This window comes from Melozone crissalis, unplaced genomic scaffold, assembly GCF_028551555.1.
Source record: "Melozone crissalis strain CALT ecotype California unplaced genomic scaffold, PUWL_Pcris_2 ptg000106l_1, whole genome shotgun sequence".
Taxonomy (NCBI): domain Eukaryota; kingdom Metazoa; phylum Chordata; class Aves; order Passeriformes; family Passerellidae; genus Melozone; species Melozone crissalis.
In genome coordinates this window covers 123,310-144,609 of record NW_026535883.1, presented here as the reverse complement: position 1 = coordinate 144,609, position 21,300 = coordinate 123,310, and the positions used below count along the sequence as shown (strand labels likewise).

Here is a 21,300-nt window from a genome sequence, read left to right as displayed (position 1 = left end):
CACATCCACACCTTTTTTTGAACACTTCCAGAGATGGTGATTCCACCACTGCCCTGGGCAGCCCATTCCAATGCTTGACAACCCTTTCCATGAAGAAATTTCTCCTAATATCCAAACTTAACCTCCCCTGGCACAACCTGAGGCTGTTTCCTCTTACCCGAGGGAAGACCTGACCTCCACCTCTTTACTACAGGGAGTTCTGTGGAGCAAGAAGAGGCCTGGAGAATTGCAGCCCTGCACTAACATCAACCTGGTGGCTTTCACCTCACTTGAGCTCCTTCCCTCTAACCCCGTGTGTGATCCAAGCACTGGGAGCAGAAACGAAATAAACACACAAGCAGTGCCTTATTCTCCCCGACTGTGAAGCAGCTCCTGGAGGGAAGGGAGGAGAGCAGAAGGCAGGCTGCCATTCCCGGCTCAGCAAGCAGGAGCACTGCAGCACACACTGCTGGCTTTGTGATGTGCCACAAAGGCAGCCTGTTCCAGCTCCCTGTCACACATTGTCCCCCACAGCCTCTGCTCCAGTTTCAATGGCTGCATTGCATGGAAAAGTCCCCTGGGTGGTGGCACAAGGGGCTGGATTCTCCCAGCTCCACCTCCCCAGCGTGGCTGCATCACCACAGGGATGTCTCCAAACCTTCCCTTGCTCCAGGCTCATCCAGGAGGTTTCCCCTACATGGAGTCTTTCATCACAAGAGATTTACTTGGACAGAGCAAAATTCCACCACACAGCTCAGCATTTTACAGGCCCTTTCCACACTGGCTGTATTATTCAGGCAATGTACTAAAAAAAAGGTGAAATATAAATAAATAGATGCAGTGTTCCAGTGCTGTCCAGGAAGAGCTGACCCCTCATTCAGGGAGATCAATGTCTGCTGCATTTACACCCTCTAAGGCCAAAAATAGTGCTGGAACCACCAGGAGAAACAGCCAATTAAGCTGTTTTTCTCCCAAGCAGATTAAAAATTACTCTCAATTTACTACCTTACTAAACTACAGCTGAAATTATTACAGTAGGCTGGCTGTGGGCTGACAGGCTGGCTGTGTGCAACTCACATACAGGAGAGGAAAAGAAAGGGCCATTAATAGAAATTTACGTATTTATATATAGATACAGATGATATAGAGATAGATTATATAGATATAAATATAAATAAATACAAATATATATAGAGATTATATATATTAGATATAGATATAGATATAGATATAGATATAGATATAGATATAGATATATACAAATAGATATAGATTATTAGATATTATAGATAGAGATAGATAGAGAGATAGAGATAGAGATATAAATATAAATAAATACAAATATAGATATAGATTATATAGATATTAGATACAAATATAGATATATATTTAAATAAACACTAATATAGATATAGATATAGATTATTAGATATTATAGATGTAGATAGATATAGATAGATAAATACAAATATAGATATAGATTATACAGATATTAGATATAGATATAAATAAATACAAATATATAGATATAGATATAGATATAGATATAGATGATATAGATATAGATATAGATAGAGATAGAGATAGAGATAGAGATATAGATACAAATAAATACAAATATAGATATAGATTATATAGATATTAGATATAGATATAAATACAAATATAGAGATACAGATATAGATATAGATATAGATATATAGATATAGATATAGACAGATTAGATATAGATATGAAAGGAAGGAATACTAAAAAACCTCCATCCTTCACCCACAAGCAGGAGCTGGGACACTCTGAGGAGTGACAAAAAGTCACCCTAGAGTTTCTGGATGTGTTTCTCTCCCTCTCCTCCTTATGGTGTCCCCTGTCCAGGAGGACTCCCCAGCTGCTTGAGGCACAGGTGACACATCTTGGCAGGCCAAGGTGAGGCTTTGGGGAGCTCTTGGTGTTTCATTGACAGATCTGTGCAATGAATGATTGTGCTGCAGAAATCAGCTGCTTTGGGAGAGAACTGCCACAAGGATTTGGTCCTTTGGGTTCCCTGTGCAGAACAGAAGCCACAGTGGAGCACAGACAGAGCTGGGAGCTCTTTGGGGCTAAAGGCAGCAGAGAGGAAAGAAGAAAAGCACAGTGGTGGAAGATAAAGCTGAACAGTGGGGAAAAAACTGCCCTGGATGGTCCAGGAGCTGTGATTCAGCACTGGGGAAAACATCCAAGAGTTCTCAGCTGAAAAAGGCCCAGGTTTCCCAGGCTGCCCACAGGGCAGGGCTTTATTCAGCCCTGGGGAGCCCTGACTCACCTCAGGGCAGCACAAAAGCCACGGATGTGAGTCAGGGCAGATAGAGAAAACCACAGACTTGTCAGCCCCTGGGACTGCAGCCCTGGTGTTAACACTTCAATCACATCACATTCCAGTTCTGCTTTTTGGAAGCCACTAATAAAATAAAAATCATTGATGCAGAGCAGAGGAGATGGAGAGCCAGGCCCTGCCCTTGCAGAACCAGCACCTGTTTGATGACTGATTTATATTTACCTAAATAAGACCAATTCTGCATTTGGATATAATTTCTAAACCAATGCAGAGGGGCAGAGTGTTTAACACCCAGAATGATTCCTGTCATCATTTAGAAGATGCAGTAGACACCAGCAGCCATTTAGTTTCACAAAATTGCTGCAGGATACAAAGATGCATCCCATATCCTGGCTGACAGCTTTAGCAAAAAGCCACACAACCCTGCCAGGGCTCCTTGTCAACAATGTATTGTTCCAGTGACTCAGTGCACTGCAATGCTATCAGGTTTATTCATAGCTTTTCTGACAGAGTTTTTAGATTAGACACACCAATCTCTGCTTTTTAGAAATATAAATAAATAAATAAATAAATAAATAAATAAATAAAGGCTATGGCTTATTTATTACATGGAGCATCAAAACTCCTGGTTTCTTTCTATGGCTAAATATACAGAGAACTGCAGCAAAAGGACAGAACCTCAAAAACCCAAAGGTTCTTTCAATTTGCTAATAAGAACACTCAAGAGGAGAAAAAATGACCAAGAAATTGGAAATAGTGAATATAGTAAAGATAGTCAAAAGCATGAAGCATCTCTGTAAGGACCACTGAATCAATTAGGACATTTCAGTCTGGAAAAGAGTCCTTTGACATGGGACACAGTAGGGATTTACAGAATTTTAATGCAAATGACAATTGCCCAAACATGAGCTGGCAGTAGGTGTAGTTACCAAAAGGAAGTCATTCACCACACAAAATTAAAATCTGAAATGCCTGGACAGAGGCTGAAAGCACAAGAGCTGAATAAACTGATGGGACATGAAGAACATTCCTGCTGCCATGGCTGGAGACAGGACAGACCCAGCCTCACCCAGCTCAGGTGTTTGTTTGCCACATCCTGAGTTTTTAAAAAGTCTCCAGCATCTTCTGAGGGGAACAGCAGCTGTGAGCAGGAATTCCACCTGTACAGGCAGCACAAACCCTCCCTGCCATGCCCGCGTGTTCTCTCTCCCCCAGCCCCTCTCCACTGCAGCTGTGAAGCACAGGAAGCATCAAACCCACGCTGATGCCACATCCTCACAGGAAGGGACCTGCTACAAAACTCCTGCAGAACTTGGCTTTGCTGCCAAGCCAGGAAGTCTCAGGAGGTGTTTGAAGATGATTCTCCCAAAAGTATTTTTAGATTCCAGGCCCAACCCAGTTATTTAGATATTTAGTGTCATGGAGAGAGTTTTGCATAAGAATGGCTTGTTGAGGAGCCCCTTGACACAGGTTATTTTGCCATTCTGCTCCATGGCAATCACAGACAGTTTCCAGCATCTCCTCTATTCCAGCTCCCTGCCCTTTGCTCAGCTATCTCCTACTGACCTCAATCCATACTCCTTGCTTTAATCACAGTCTTCCACCCTAAAAAGGACTCCAAACATGAAATCCTTGTCTCCTGCATTCATTCCTCTGGGCACCAGCCCCACTAACCCAGAATGGCTCCTGAAGGTCAATGCAGAACCTGCTGCACACCGCAGCAGGACAATAACTGTTGCACAGGTCAAATGATGTCCTGGGGTGTGGGAACCCAGAACATCCCTCTGGCTGTCCAGGATGGCCAGGACCCCTGCCAGGGGGCTCAGAGACCCTGGCACAGAGCCCTAAACACCTGTGGGTTTGATTATGACCCATGGAGCAAATTACCAACCTTAGATGAAGATCAGCAAGCCACAACAGTTTAGGTAAAATAATAGTGAAGTTATCACAGGGTGGAAAAGCAGATTTTTGGGGTTTTTGGTGTGGGGGCTCAGGAGGCAAGATGGAGGGATCTGGGCATGTCCAGCCTTTCTCCTTCTCCTTGATCTCCATTTTCTGCTGTGATGGTGACACTTACAGATTGGTTTAGAGTAGAAGCTCACTCTAACATAGGTGATAGGTATTGGGAAGTTATTGTAAACATTGTACATGTAGTTTTTAGTATAAAGACATAACACTGCTCTGAGGGCAGGCAGAGTGCCTGAACTGTCCTGCTGGATGGACCTCAGCAGGGCAGGAGGAAGAATTTTATAGACAAGAAACAATAAACAACCTTGAGAATGAGAAATGAAGAGCTCTGACTCCTTCTTCAAGCACTGGGCTGGGAAAAGAGACTTTGGAACTTTTCTTGGGGTCACTCTGACAAGCTAGAGATCCCAGCACTGGGGGAAAGCTGTGCAGCCCTGGCCTTGTGCAGACTGCACAGCTGTCAGCCTGAGACTCCCTCCCCTTTAAGATATGCAAAAGAGAAGGAGAATTCAATGGTATTGACTGACTGCAGCTCCTCAAGTCAGCAGCTCTGGCTCAGAGCACAGCCTGGGATCAGAGCTGTCGATGAGAGCCTTGGCACAGTGGTGGTCAATACCAGCCTGGTTTGTCCTTCACGTGCCCCCAGTGCTGCTCCCAGTCCTGTTATTCACTGTGGAATTTTTCACAGGAGCTGTGTTCCAGCTGAGGGGAGTCCCTGCTGTGTTTGGCAGAGCACAAACATTTCCTGGATCCAGAAGTACAAAAATGCTGTAATACACAGGAACAGACACCTGAGCCCAGGACCCCCTGCATGTACTGGTTGGGTATGGGAGAAATGAGAAAGCCACAAATAAGTTTGCTTCTCTTTCCCTTCTTTCCCAGAAGCACAGGAATTCTCTGCCCTGCTCCCTGGGTACATCCACACCAACCTGATGACACAACCCAGCCTCTAAATGCATTATTTCATCCCTGACTTTTGTTAACAAACACTTTCAGTTTCAAGATTCATCATCCCACATGATCCTTAGGGAATCACCTGCCAGGACTGTCACAATAAACTCAATTCCTGCAGCTCCCACACTCACCTGCATTTTACAGCCTGTGCTAGAGCATCCTCCTGCCTTTCAGAGGCAATTCCCTATTTCAGTCGGGCCACACCACATGGGCCAAGACATTCCAATTACTCAGAATTTACTAGCTGGAGTATTTACTCCCTCACAGTTGCGAGTTCTAAGATGTTTGCAGACACCTCATAAAGCACAGGCTTGTTATTACAGCCCATTAACACGCATGCAAGACATTTTAATGTGTAAAAATTCCCCATGAAATACAGATTTTCTCCTCCACTTTCAGGGCAAACCTGCCATCCTTACCATGGACTGGCCAATGCTTTCCAGTGGTTTATTCCTGCTGTTTTCCACCCACCAGCCCAGCCAAGCCTCATTTGGCTGATTTCATAGCACTCATTTATGAGCAATCCCGGCATGTGCCGTGGCAGGAACCTCATCCACCCTCCTCACTCAGCTCCAGCACCTCCAGCAAGGCTGGAAGAGCCCTGGGGAGCATTTCCACTCCTGATCCACACAGGAAGCCTCAGGTGACACCTTTAGAGCTGATTCCCCACAGCCCTGAGCAGAACTGCAGCAGTTCTCTGCTCTGCCACTGCTGCAAGTGGGACGAGGACACAATTTACCACTTCAGGTAAAACTGGAGCACAGCTTCTCCCAAAACAAGAGTTAAGCCAAGGAAGCTTGTACTTTTAGGGAAACACTGTCCAAGCATGCAGACTTAATGCTGTGCCCCAATGGAGGCAATTTGAGGCTGACATCAGGCACCACAGAAAGTTTTATTCCTGAAATATGAAGGTACTCACTGTACACGGTGAGCAGCTGGCAAGCTGGAATCTGTCCCTCTTCTGCAGCCAGCTCTCTACTCATCTGTCTGGAGCCTGTTAGAGAGGAAAAAGAGCTGTAAATATAGATAAAGTGACCAAAATTTTTAACAGATTTTTTACATCAAGAAGTGTCAGGGTCTCTAGTTTGCCAGAGTGACCCCGAGAAGAGCTCCAAAGTCTCTTTTCCCAGCCTGGTGGTGGAAGAAGGAGTCAGAGCTCTTCATTTCTCATTCTCAAGGTTGTTTATTGTTTCTTATCTATAAAATTCTTTCTCCTGTCCTGCTGAGGTCCATCCAGCAGGACAGTTCCAGGCACTCTGCCTGCCCCTGGGGTGGTGTTATCTTTTTATACTAAAAACTATATGTACAATATTTACAATACCTATCACCTATGTTAGACAGTGAGCTTCTACTCTAAACCAATCTGTAAGTGCCACCATCACAGCAGAAGATGGAGGCCAAGAAGAAGAAGGAGAAAGGCTGGACATGCCCAGATCCCTCCATCTTGCCCCCTGAACCCCCATTCTAAAACCTCCAAAATCTACTTTTTCACCTTGTGATAAATTCAGTCTCATTCTACTTAATTTGTCGCGGCTTGCAAATCTTCATATAAGGTTGGTAATTTGCTCCACAGGTCATAATCAAAACCACAGGGGCATTTTGGGCTCTGTGCCAGGGTCTCTGAGCCCCCTGGCAGGGGTCTGGGCTACTTCAGGACAGCCAGAGGGATGTCCTGGGTTCCCAAAAAGAAGCAGGCCAGGTAATCAATGCAAAACAGGCACCCTCACCTCCCCAGCTCTGAGGTCAGGCACTCACAGCACCTGCAAAGCTCTCAGTGAGTAAATGCTGTGATGCTTGAAAACAACTGCAGCACCGGCTGCCTCTGGAGGCTGCTGAGGTCAGACCTGAGGCAGCCCAGGAGAAAAGCTGAGTATTTATATGTGAGAGCAGCAGCAAGAGCTTCCCAAAGCCAGTGGCTCCAGAGGCAGTGAATCACAGCTCTTTGTGACACTCCTGGTCCCCAAAGCACCATTACACACGCAGGGGAACAAACGTTTGTGCAGCCACGGTGCTGAAGGGTTGCATGGGCTGTGATCTGGAGTGCACCAAAGAAGTTCCCTTTAATATATTTGTTGTTTCAACACACTTTATCCCCTTAATGAAGTTCTGCTTAAACCCATTTTGATTAAGGAAAAGATTATCCATAGAATTGCCAGCAGTACATGTTGGTATACATCACACACAGACCAACTGTGCTTCAGGGAGACATTAAATCCCCGTTCAATTAATAGAGACACCTCTTCAAATGAGCATTAAATAATTCCCCACAATGTAGCACAACAACTGGCTACTCCAGTAAATTGGAATAGAAATAACTTCCCATCTCTCCACCAACAAAATCCCAATCAAAGCTTGCCCTTAAAACAAGAGGTCAGTACAGAGGGATGGGGGGGCAGGAATGTTACTACCTCAGTGCTATTGTGTGCTTATATTAAAAGCTCTTCATCAAAAAATTAAATGAAATGGATGCCTTTCATGTTTATCAATAACAGAGCTAATGGTTTTTATGTAAATGCCATTACTTCCAGCCAGATCTGTGAGAGACTGGGGCCACACAGCCCCATCTCCCCTGCAAGAGGCTCCCTTCAGGCAGCCAATCTAAATGCAAATTACAGTCAAATGCAAAACCAAGAGTTTTCTGGATGATACTGAACACATAAACCCAGGGACAAAGCAGAGATATTTAAGAGCAGCCCTCCTCTTCTGGAAAGACCTCCTGATCTCACGTTGCTTTTCTATCATGAACATCCATAAAAATTAAAGTACAATTTGGTTCTCATTTATAGTCATATTATTTATCAGCTTCTTCCCTTTCTATTGCTTTCAGTGTTAAAAAAAATAAGAAGGAAATGTTGTCCTGCAGAGAGAATCACCTCTCAGAGATGTTTCCCCCACAACAGGAGCATTCCATCACCAAGGATATTAAATCAGAGCTGTAATAAAGCCCCAGTTGGATTTGCCAAGAACAAACTGCACTTCCACATTTTCAGGAGGAAATTTCTTCAGAATTGAGCTGTTTTGCAAATCCAGGAAGAAGGTGTTACTACAGAGTGGTTATTAAGAGGCAGAGACACAAAACTGTTGTCAGCACAAGGAGCACCATGTTCCTGTAGCATCAAAGCTTTCTGAACAACTCTTAAACCTGACCCCTACCTGGAGCACAGATCCAGCCAGGATTTTGTCGGCACTGATTAAAACAAGGTTCTAATGGCAAACCTGGAAAGAACTAACCTTAGCAACCGTGCTGCTTAGCAAGGAGAGTGCACAGGGATTAAAACAAAGGGCAACAAGCTGACAGCCCAGCTGTGGCAGAGGCTGCACGAGAGTCTCGGCAGGGACTGGCTCTGACCACCTCAGGCAGCTCCACACCAAACCCCCATCCCCAGGAGGAGCACAGGCCCTTGGAGGGATGCTGCTAATTAACCACGGGGCTGAGCGCACGCTCGTTACACGGCTGAGGAGCTGAGAGCACTCTGTGTGTGCGCAGGAACACTCACAGAGCAAACCTTGCTAATTAGCATTGATAACTGTGAGAGCACTGCTGCAAACAGCTGCATTTTGGGAATCAGCCAGCAAGAAACCCTGCAAGGTGGGGGAGCAGAGGGACAACACAGCCCAGCGGGCGCCTGGTTCGCTTCTTTGGGTGTCTGTAATTAAATAATTTATCGTTGTGCTCCTGTGACTGCGAGTGAGTGAGCAGCCTGTCAGTATGCAAAGCCTCGCTAAATCTCAAAGTTTGACTGCCTGCAGAAAGAAATTTTTTCAATTAAAAATCACAGCTCTGACTCTCTGACTACGTTCTCTCAGAAACTTTTTTCGTGGGCCAGCATTTCAGAAATCTCATCAACATCTTCATGTTCTGTCTTACAGATCTATTGTTCTGTACACAAAACCTCTTGTCTGAACTCAGGACATCCCTCTGGCTGTCCTGGATTACCCAGACCCCTGCCAGGGGGCTCAGAGACCCTGGCACACAGCCCAAGACACCTGTGGTTTTGATTATGACCCATGGAAAAATTTACCAACCTTACACGAAGATCTGCAAGCCACAACAGTTTAAGTAGAATGACAGTGAATTTATCACGGGGTGAAAAATAGATTTTTGGGGTTTTTAGAATGGGGGTTCAGGAGGCAAGATGGAGGGATCTGGGCATGTCCAGCCTTTCTCCTTCTTCTTCTTGGCCTCCATCTTCTGCTGTGATGTTGGCACTTCTGGATTGGTTTAGAGTAGGAGCTCACTGTCTAACATAGGTGAAAGGTATTGGGAAGTTATTGTAAATAATGTCATGTGGTTTTTAGTATAAAAAGATAACACCACCCCAGGGGCAGGCAGAGTGCCTGGAACTGTCCTGCTGGATGGACCTCAGCAGGACAGGAGAAAGAATTTTATAGATAAGAAACAATAAACAACCTTGAGACCGAGAACTGAAGTGCTCTGACTCCTTCTTCCACCACCAGGCTGGGAAAAGAGACTTTGGAACTCATCTCACTGTGACCCACAGCGATCCTGAGAACCTCTGGCTTTCAGTCCTGGATCACAGCCTGGAGTTGCTAAGGCTCCCTTCTCCTCCTTCCCTTCCTCCATAAACCTGGTGAGACAAGTTTTGGGTCCTCTCTAGCAAAAGGAGCCTGGGACCCCAACTTGGGCCTTGTCACCACACCGACCATGCAGGACCAACCCATGAGAAAAGGATGGGGCTGTTCCAAACCCAGCAAATCTCCTTTTTTCCCCCACTCTGGGCCAGCTGTGCGAGGCCAGGCACTGTCAGTGCCAGAACCACTGAGGATTTCACAGCCAGCCACAGCCATGTGCGAGCAGAGTCTGATTTCACAGCGAGCTCTGACTTCAGCTGTCAAACCACAGCCACAGGACCTCAGTGAGCAGCTGAGCTGAGCTGTGCCTGCAGCAAAGCCATTGCCTCCCAGAGCCCCCAAAATCAGAGACAACCCAAAAGCTGCTGCTCATGGCCTTGACCACTGCCTTAACCAGCAAATGAAGATTTTTTGGTGGCAAAAATCTTCCAACTATCGCTTGAATTTTGTGATTTTGCAAAGGCAAGAAGCAAAACTGGAAATATTTCCCTTCTAAAGAGCTCCTCCTTTGCTGTACAATTCACAACTGCACTAAACTTACTCAGCATTATCATTTTTATTTCTCTGCTGCTCCTGCAGCAAAGCCATTGCCTCCCAATGCCCCCAAAATCAGAGACAACCCAAATGCTGCTGCTCATGGCTTTGACCACTGGCTTACCTAACAAATTAAGATTTTTTGGTGGCAAAAAACTTCCAACCATCACTTGAATTTTGTGATTTTGCAGTTTTGCAAAGGCAAGGAGCAAAACTGGAAATATTTCCCTTCCTGAGAGCTCCTGTTCTTTGCTGTACAATTCACAACTACACTAAAGTTACTCAGCATTATCATTTTTATTTCTCTGCTGTTCCTGCAGCAAAGCCATTGCCTCACAAAGCCCCCAAAATCAGAGACAACCCAAATGCTGCTGCTCATGGCCTTGACCACTGCCTTAACCAGCAAATGAAGATTTTTTGGTGGCAAAAAACTTCCAATCATCACCTGAATTTTGTGATTTTGCGATTTTGCAAAGGCAAGGAGCAAAACTGGAAATATTTCCCTTCATAAGAGCTCCTGTCTCTACAATTCACAACTACACTAAACTTACTCAGCATTATCATTTTTATTTCTCCTTTCTGCCATCACACAGCCTCACTTGCTGAAGCCCAGGGTTTTCCCTTTGCAAAAGTTCAGGTTTAAGCACAGCAACACGTCTCTTAAACAGTCTTTTCTTATTTCCTTTTGTCAGAGGCTTCATGCTATGATGAGTGTGTAGAAATGCAAAGCAGAAAAAGAAAAAGAAGCCAGTGTGTGAGGTGGTTTTGTCTTATAAAAAAAGAGAGCCAGGATTGACTTATGCCTCATTAAAGAGCTCCAGTCTGCATTTCTATTAGATGGATTTAGACACCAATGGTTTTAAAAATATAATAAATTAAAAGCAGTTATATTCTTAACATATGGCCCTGGATCAGTCATGTGGATAGAAACAAAAGTGGGCACAGCAGATCTCCGAACACGGGCATGGAAATAATTTTCATGGTGCACATGACCCATAAAATTTCCAGCCACACAAAACTACACAATGGTGTGACAGAATTCAGCCACTGCAGGGCTGGGTCTGTCCCCACACATCCCTGTGCACATCACAGCTGCTCCAGGAGATGGGAACAGGGAGCAGAGTAATCCCTGATAATGAACACTGAGGTGGGGAAACTGAGGCATGGCAGAGGCATTTTCTGCTGTAATTCATTCCCTATCACAAATAAAACCCAGACAATATCCCAGCCATCAGCTTCTTCACTACCAAGCGTCTTGGCTTCTTCCCTACCAAGTGTCTTTGGCAACCCTGCTGTAGCCAAAGTGTCATCCCCACCTCACACCCTGACACACAGCTCCAAGAGAAAACTTATTTCCAAATGAAGAGCCAGTGAAGCTAATTCTGGCCTGCACAAAGCACTAATTACTAATGTAAATTATATCTCCCCAGCTTGATGGCAGTGATAAACGATGGCCCATCGTGTGGGCAGAGGCTGGCACTGAACACAACGACGAGGCACACCCAGAGCAAGCATGGCTTGCAAACCACTAAACACACATTTGTGTGCTCTACGTGGGCAGCTACTGCTGTCCGGAATATTTTAACAGCAGAAAGTGCACCGGGGAAAGAAAAAACACCACCACAACATAAAAAACCTGAGTACATTCCTCCTCTTAGTCGGAGCCAAAATTTAAGAAACAAGTAACATAATTACTTCCACACCAGAAGGAAAATAAACCCAAGAACACACAGAGGGAAAGAAACAAAACCTCCAAAGCAGATCTGCAAAGTAGTTCAGGGCTTCTGTGCTGGGTAATAATTTCCCAGCACAAATCAGGAGAGTAAAAACTCCAGAGAAGCCAATTTTGGGGTGCTGAACCCACAGCACCCCCTCCTCTGCCCCCTTCCCCACAGAGCCTGCACAGCGGGTGCCCAAAATCCTGCACATCCTTCAGCACGTAACCACATCTCATTTTACCTGAAATGACCTTTTCTGGTGTGGCCAAAGAAAGAAAAACATTTTCCTGCCTTTTTTGCATCAAGCACAAGAGAGAGCATCAACCCCACCAGGTCCCACCTGTCCCGAGGTGCTGATCCACAAGAAATCCAACATCCCAGGAGGATTCATCCAGCGTGCCCAGCTGGGATAGCACCGAACCCAAAATCCTGGAGGGTTTTTGGAAGCAAACAGGAGCAGGAGCAGAGCCTCTGTGCTCCATCCAGACAGTGGAAGCACGGCTGGGACACACTCACTCTTCATGGATAAGTAAAAGCACTTTAAGGAGAGCTTTTTTTTTTTCCCCCCCTCCCTTCACTTTGTTTTAAATGGCTGAAGAATTTCCTCTGTGAATGCTCCCAATTGTGGCTCACGCTGAGTTATTTTTAAAAGCACAGAACCAGATTTTCAAGGCTCTGAATGAGGAAATGCAAAGCTTTTATTAAGCAATAATAGCCCGGACAATGGTCACAATTTCCCAAGGGTCTGAACACGGCAGCTGACAATGAGCTTTATTCCTGCACAAAAAGCCCTTCACAGGCTCGGAGGGTTTGCTTTGTACGATCCAGGCTCAAGTTAGGGAGTTAAAACAGAAAGCTCTGTGGTTTTCAGTGTGATTTCCTCCAGCAACGCACATCTGAGCAGAGATACAAAAATCACTGGGAAAAGGAGCCATGTCCCATCTCATTCCCTCCCTTGCTACAAGGACATCATCCCATCCAGCTGGACCTTTCCTTGTGTGAAAAATGAGTATTTTATGATTGGCTTTTTGCAAATATTCAAATGAATATTAGATGTGTTGTGTTAGAAAGTAATGCTGGATTCATTCTCTTAAGTTGTGTGGTAAATAGAGTTTTAGGTTATAAAAAATGTTCAAAGAGAAACTATGCCATGTAGGATACCTTTTTTGAAGAAAGGACTTGCAGCAAGATAGCAGCCCCAGGACACCTGAATCTTTCAGAGATAAAGAATTTATTGCCCTCTTATCAGAAGAAATGAACTTCTTCCCGCCTCGAAGGCGCTGTCAGGATTCAGAGGAAGAAGTTGAGGATGACCAGACAGAATCCTGTGTTTGAATGGAATTTATGCATCATGGATGAGGTGTATGAATATGCAACAGGCTGTTGTTTTTAAGGGTTAAGCCTTTGTTAATGTGTGTCCTTTTTCGGGCTTGTGCTGCCCAGAAAAGGTACCCAGACATCCATAACTCTTTGTCTCTGTTGTCTCATATTGTCCTAATTCAAATTGTCCAAATTATTATTACTCTAATTGTATTACTATTTTTATAACCATTTTATTACTATGAAACTTTTAAAAATTTTAAAAGCAAGTGATTGGCGTTTTTCACACTCGGCAGATGGATCCCAGCTGACAAACTGGCCAATATTCCCAGGGTCAGGAGAGTGAAACAAAGCATTTCAGCTTTCCTCATTGGTACCTGAACCACTCCAAAATGCCTCTCTAAAATGTCACAGATACTCAGACTGCTACCACGGGGTATAATCACATCCAGTGGCCACATCAGCTCTTCTTTCTTGCAAGCAGGAGGAAGTTACAACTGTGAGGAGTTTGCACAAACCCACCCAGCAGCCAAGGCTTGGCCATTTTCACTCAGCAGTGCTGGCCACCAGCAATTCCCAGCACACCTGGACCAGCTGGGCTGGCTCTCTCTGCAGCCAGCAGGAGCAGCAGGCACTGCTGGAGCACAGAAAATCACATTGCTTCAAGATGTCTGCTCAGGAAAAGGTGAACTGTGCTACAGAAAGGGGTGCTGGGAAAAGATGAACTGTGCTAGAGAAAGGGGTGTTGGGAAAAGATGAACTGTGCTAGAGAAAGGGGTGTTAGATAAAGATGAACTGTGCTACAGAAAGGGATGTTCTTCTCTGCTGGTTATAAAGCAGACCTCGAAAAGGAGGGGAAAAAAATGAAATAACTCGATCACCAAGAAAAAATTCCCCACCTAAATGTCTCCTTTCTGCTGTCCTCACCTTCAGCAGAAAAGCAGCTAACACCATAAATTCAGGAGCTCTTGCAACCAAAACAAGTGGATTTCTATCCTCCCAACACCTCTCCTCTTCCCTGTCCCACTGAAAGCACAGTGTGGCTGCACAGCAAACCGAGATTACAACTGAACCCCACAAACAAGAACCGAGCTTAGATTCAGTCTGAGCACTTCCCAAACTGCTCTGCACACAGCCAGGACAGACCACAGCCCCCAGGGGTTGTGAAAACACTTCCTAATCTTCTGCAGATCTGTCAGTCAGTCCATAACCACGAGAGCTGGCGTGCCCAAAAGGAGAAAATACCTCAAACCCCTTCAGAAACACCTGCAATGCTCCTGCTGCTGGTGCAGCTCCACCACAGCTGCACACCTCTGTGCCTGCTGCTCACACTTCCTGCTCACAATGCCAGGGCACCAGAAAATGCTTTCAGGTTTGTCCACAACTTCCTGGAGGAAAGGAAAAGGTGTTTTGAGGATTAATTAATGAGAAATCTGCTTTGTCCCCCTTGCTGTTTCCAACCTGGCTATAATCAGCTATAAGGCAACAGCCTCCACCATCCTCTGTCTTTTTTACTGTAACTTCAAGGCCAATGAAATCCCTGAACTTGGCTTAAAATGCTACTGAAAAAGAATTAATTGTCAGCTTGTGTGTAAAACATCTGTCCATGCCTGTGTCCAGAATTCAGGGTATGTTCAGAAAATGGATGGGCTCAAAGACTGAGGATGCCAAAAGCACCCAGATTTGGCCATTCACAGAATTCACAGAAGCACTTTTTGTGCAGCAACATCTGTAAATCAAAGCATATTATTTTCCACCCTCACAATCAAGAGATTTGCTGGATTATCTGGAGCTGTGTCTGATCATGACAGACGAAGCTGTTGAAGCTCAGTGCAGCTGCCTGAAAGGCACACTCAGGCAGAGAGCCCGAGCAGTGAACTCGGCCCCTTCAGCGCTCACTCCCAATTAGGAAAACTCTCGGTGTGATGAGGAAAGAGCCCCTCAGAGGCAGAGGAGTGGCCACAGGTGACAAATGTGCAGGCCAGCAGAGGGAGGAGCAGCCAGGCTGCCGTCAATGAGAAACCAGAGGAGAGACAGCAGAACTTCACAAGGCAGCTTTGCCAGCGAGCACAGCCTCAATTAACAAGCTGTATTTGCAAGGCCAGACTCCAAAATGCTCCTCAGTATCCAATCATCTAAGCCACGCTAAAGACACACCATTATAGCACAGAGCTGGGGATCAGCTGGCTGAACTAATCCCAGGCAGATGCTAAATGTGCCAGCAAATAGGTCAGTAATGTATCCCACAGCAAGCAGGGCTCTGGGTGGGACACTCACACACCACTCCTGCACCTGTGGAAAGGCTTTGGGAGGTTCCTCCCAGCCCCAAATCCATTTATTAAATACTTCATTCTGTGGTTCAGGGGAAGGGAAGTCACAGCCTACCTCACTGCCAGGAAGCCTTTTCATTGTTACCTTTCCAGGTGATGTTGGGCAACAAGTAATTCACTCAGGTAGGAGCAAAAATGCCTTTGGGCATTACTGACAATTCTAGACTACTACAACCAGAACAGAAATCAGATGTGGAGATTTTATTATAAAATTCTGCAAATTACTTAAATCAAGCCAAAAGGGACAAGGTTAAACTAAGATTCCTTTCTTGCTCTGCCCTCCACATCTGTGGAGTGCACATGACAAAATTAAATACAGCTGTGCACTTTCAGATGCAGCACAAGTCATTTATTAACCTACACAAGGTCCAAACACAAAAGCATGGGCTGAGCTATCCCAGGTACTTTTTAAAACATTGCTCTCAAAAGAGAGTGGTGACAGATCCCATCTTTGGAAAGATTCAGGACTGTGTCTTCCTGAGCCTCTGCTGCCATCAGTGACTTTTACAGTAACACAATAAATATTTTAGCATATAATGAATTTGCTGCATTACATTTGCTCTTTGGGCCGTTGAAGATCAGCCAGGAACCAATCGATTGGAGGCACAAAGCTCCCATAAAACTGAGAGTTACAAGGGAGTTCTTACTACCTGCAGCAAAGAGGAAAAAGGTGTTGAAAAAAACCCCAAACCAACTCATGAGCTCTCCTTTTACATAAAATTCCATCAGATTCACTGTAGCAGCCCTGAGATCCCTGCAGTCACTCAAGCAGGACTGGCCCCAAAGCTGCATCTTTATTGTTTTGAATTCCAAGATTCATTTCTGCCAGCAGCAAACCTTTCAAAAACAACCTCAAAAACCCCCAAACTTCCCAGGAGTTTGAGGGACAGGCTCTGAAACACGAGGGAAGCTGGTTTAGCTCCAGTTCTGCCATCAGCTCTTTTGGATCACTTGGATCCCTTCAGACACCTCCTTGCATCTCCATTTCTCTGCCTGCTTGGAGGTGTCGGGGCTTTGTCATTCTGCAGCAGCACCTCAGGAACACGTGGAGCTGTTCACCTGCACAAAGCCAGCAGAAACCAGCACTGTTGATCTGTGCCAACACCTCAACCAGCCAGATTGTCTCTTTTTTTTTTTTTTTTGATCTCATTTTCAGTAGATTTAGAAAAATTATCCCAAGGGTATGGCAAGGGACCAGAATGTGGAAGATCATTTCATGACATCTGTAATAGCACACAGTTAACAACACCACCTCAATTTTTGTCTGATGACCTCACTCATTGGGAAGGGTTTTTATCACCCTCAGTATCTTTGCAAACACTCCCCCTCCCTGTCTCCACCAAGTCTTTCCTCGCTGCCACAGAAGCCCAGGGCTCCTCTCTCCTCCCCTGGAGCTGCAGTCAAGGTGAGATCTTCATTTCTTCATTTCCTCTGCCATCTGCAATGAAACTAGCTCCACACCTGTGCCAAACAAGCTGGAATTACACCCTTAATTTCAGCTTAGTCAGCTCGCCCCACAGACTAAGTCAATATTTGACAGATATTTAGCGAAGACTACAATTGATTTAAATTCAGCACATTGTGCCCAGCAGAAGAGATACAGCAGAGATGAGAGTCTGCTTGAGGGAAAAACACCAGATAATCAGATTTCTTTTGGATGGAGACCTCCTGTTACTAAAAAAAAAAAAGGGGTTAGGGATAGAAAGACCAGTCCCAAAGCAAGGCTGCTTCCCAAGAAACACCCAGCATTCCCGGAGTGAGAACATCTCAGCTTTCAGAGAGGCAGGGTTGCTAAGGCAAGCAAACAAAAGGCTCCTTGTGTGCAGCCCCCAGCTCCTCAGCACATCCCCGCACTGCTGGGGCAGCCCATCCAAGGAGCTGCAGCTAAACCCAGGCTCCACGGCCAAGCCGTGCCCCTCTGAGCAGCCCTTCAGAGCAGTTTGGGGTTTCTGGTGTCTCCCCAGCTGCTGCACAGCTGGCAGGGAGCAGGGAAATTCTGAGGAAAAGGATTTATGTGAAAACAATGCCAAAGAGGAAGGAGTCAAACCAGCAAGAGGAGTGTGGGGAATAAAATTATAATAAACAGAACAGATCGAGCACGACTCCGCCATAAACTGCAAGTGGTTCACTACTCTTAGTTTTCAACCACGGAAAAAAATAAAGCATCAGCTGCAGGAGAGCCCCTCAGCTTCCCAGCCCTCACAGAATTGTGGTGAGATTCTGAAATCCAGCTGTTGAAAGCAGCACATCCCAGCAGATCTCAGTGCTGTGAGTCAGATGCTCTCACAGATGGGAGCTCTCCCCCAGTGCAGCGTCAGCACAAGGAGCCCTCAGAGCAGGAAAAGCTGCTGAAGCCACCCCACATGCCAGGCTGGGTAATGACATCCCCCAAACAGGCTCACCCCACACTGGGACAGCTTTTAAAATGAAGCTGCTCCAAGTTTGAAGTTGGCATTTTTTGCTTTGTGATAGAAAAAGCCAGAGAAGATGGAAGCAATTCCTTTAAGTGTCACTGCAATTTCTGGTGTCACATCTTCCCTCCACCAGCACAGGCAGACACTGCAAACCCTGGATGTCTCCAACCCTGCTGGTTCATCCTGCTGGCTGCCAAAGCCCTGTGCTTACACCACGAGCCCTGGGAAATGGTGCCAAAACTGAGGATTAAAGAATAGGTCAGTGAAGGATTCCAATAAACAGAGCATCCCAGGGAGGAGGAGGAGGAGGGGAGTGTGATCCAAACCTTCCTCTTCCTCACCAAAATCCCCTCCTGTTAGCAGACACCAAGCACTGCACAGACCAGAGCTGCCACCAGCAGAGAAAGCTGCTCTTGTAATTTTATTTTTTTTAAATGTGTGAAAATGAAGAGTTCCTTGTTTTGTACAAAAGTGGCTGGGAGAGGAGAGTCCCAACGCCAAGTAACACTGCACAGGCAGCCCAAAGCAGCTGCAGAACTGCCCCAGGGACCTTGCAGGGAGTGAATCCTGCTTGGCCAAAGGAACGCGGCTGCAAGGAGACACCAATGAATAACCCCGGGCTGCAGCTCATCAAAGGGATGGCTCAGGGTTTCCATTCAGTCACAAAGTAAAACTTAAAAGCAAAAAGATGCATATCAAGGTTTATAGGTTTTCTCTTGCCCCTGGACAAAGCCTTTGGCTGCAGAAGCTGAAGGAAACCACACAGTGTGGACACACAAATGAACCCTGCATCTGAAAGCAGAAAGAACAAAGCTCTGGTGAATGTGTGTGGGAAATTGGGCAGCCTGACAGATTTCACCCTGCTTTATCCCCTGGCAAACGAGCTACTGTTTGAACTTGGAGCTTGGGCATTACATCATCTGTTTGCAGAGAAGGGTTTTTAATTTATTTTTTTTTAAGCTCAACCATTATTGTATTCACAGCTTGAGGAACATTGCTCATTCCAAACAAACTCAACTAAATGAAGGGGTGGATGAAGCTCTTTGCAGGAGCAGGGAAGCACACACCTAAACTGCTCTGCAAGTTCAAACAGTGAAAGATCTTATCTGGAATTTAGCAGGAAATATGGAGCCCCTCAGGTTTGTCTGTTCAGATCCAAGGCTGAAAAACTCAATTTTTCAAGTCAGGATGTGCAAAACCAGCCTGATGAGGAGGCTGGAATCACTGAGCTGCTGCTCATTGTGGCTGGGTCCCATTTGATTCTTTCTGTCATTTCTGTCCCCTGTGGAAACAACTGCAGGGTTCAGTCCTTGGGGACACCACGCTGCCTTGAGGGATCAGCCTGAGGGGAAGGGAAACTCCAAACTGAGCTAGATTTCTGGTATCTGCTGTCTTGTTCCAGCTTGGACACTCATTTTGGAGATTTAATTTTCCCTTGAGAGGTGCTGATGTCCATCAGTGCAATTTCCTCCTCCAGAGCTGGCAGAAGCTGAGTTTTGCAGCACCTGCTCCTTGGCAAGGCTCTCCCAGAGTTTCCTTTGGTGTTTTTGGAGGATCAGGCTCTCACAGCCTCAGCAAGTGCAGCTCCAGCAAACACAGAGAGCAAGGAGCTCTCACGTGCAAACCTGAATGCTCAGAGATTTCACACAATGTGTTTTTCTGGCCCTTCGCTCTCTGAGGGTTGTCAGATTTTAAAGTGGAAAAAAGGCAGAATTTTCAAAAGGGAAAAAGGAAGAACCATTGGTGTCATCCATGAAAAGAGCAGGTTTCACACAGAGTTGGTGTGGAGCAGGGCCCTCAGATATTGGACATTTTCCTACAAACCAAACCCACGGTGGGCTCTGACCACGACCCAGTGGCATTGAGGAATCAGATTTCACAACACCTCTGCTAAAACTTTGTAAAAAAAATAATAATCTTTTTTTCCTTTCCCTAACCCTGGCAGGGTTCCATTATCCAATCACATTACAACCTCTAAAGCTGAAAAAGACCAAAAAAAAAAGCAAAATAACACAAACCCAAAGCAAACCCACAAATGAAACCAACCAAAAACCCACAGACCTTTCACCATCACGTCTCTAGACATTCAAAAATACAGCAAGAATTTTCTCCTTCAATTAAGAAATAAATAAATATTTGTTTTGTAATAATACCCAGGATAAGCAATTCTGGCTTAAAAAAATCCAGGCAAACAACCACAGCAAAAAGTTTCAAAAATTTCATCTATGGAACTCCTGTCAAACAGAGCTTAACCTTTAAAAAAGCAAAAAAAACAGTAATGCACACAGAAAAACAGGCTTTGCTGTCAGAATGTAATTTAAAAACTCAAAACAACTCAACTTTGCTCTGTATCAAGATTGCCAAGAGCTGATCTGGGAGAAAGTCAAGCAAACAAATTTTCTCTCTGAGATTCCAAAAGGTCACTTCAAACAATTACTAAAACCCAGTACTGCAAACAACAAATGCCAATTCTTTTTGGTTTTTTTTTCAATTTACAAGATATCTTTACTGCTCCAGTTATTACCTGGGAAGAATAATAATCCCAGGGATCGTGCAGTCAATTAAATAATTGTATGAATTACTAAGGAACCATTAAAATTGCATTTCAAAGAGAATTGAGAACTGTTTGTTTCTTCTTCCTCTGCTTTTGCATAACAGTTCCCAAAAAAGTCTCATCTGCAGCTCAGCCTGGGCCAGGATGGAGACATTCCATTGCACAGGAAGTGAGGGACTTTATTAATTTCACTTCTCAAAACAGAAAAGCAGAATTCATAACAAAGAAACATCAGAATAAAAAGTCAGGCAATAAAAAGAAGCCCCAAATTTGTACCCAGTACACATTTTTCCAGTTGTCTTGCTACCAAGAACCTTCAAAAAGTGGCATTTTCTTCTCTCAGTGCCACTCCAGCCCCGTTGACAGGAAGTGCCTGTGTCAGCACAAAGCTCTGCTGAAAAATGAGCATCTGATTCTGGTGACCTTCACAGTCTTATCCACCAGCCAACTATTCCTGTCCATTCAGCGTGTTCACCTAGAACAAGTTCATTAAATCACCCTCCTGGTCCTGAGCACAGCCTGGGGCTGCAGGGAACAGAGAAGGTGCAGGAGGGACAAAGGGAGCACACCTGGGGCTGCAGGGAACAGAAAAGGTGCAGGAGGGACAAAGGGAGCACACCTGGGG

The 21,300-nt window shown here is 45.2% G+C and overlaps 1 protein-coding gene across 2 annotated transcripts in view; it reads right to left on the bottom strand.

The window, feature by feature from the left end:
* The window catches only part of EXTL3 (exostosin like glycosyltransferase 3), a 150,477-nt gene that overhangs the window by 98,106 nt on the left and 31,071 nt on the right, over window positions 1-21,300 (bottom strand). For both annotated transcript variants that reach the window (XM_054291807.1, XM_054291806.1), the window contains exon 2: window positions 6,132-6,206. The gene's annotated coding sequence lies outside the window, so the exon portion shown is untranslated. The remainder of the gene's footprint in view (window positions 1-6,131; window positions 6,207-21,300) is intronic.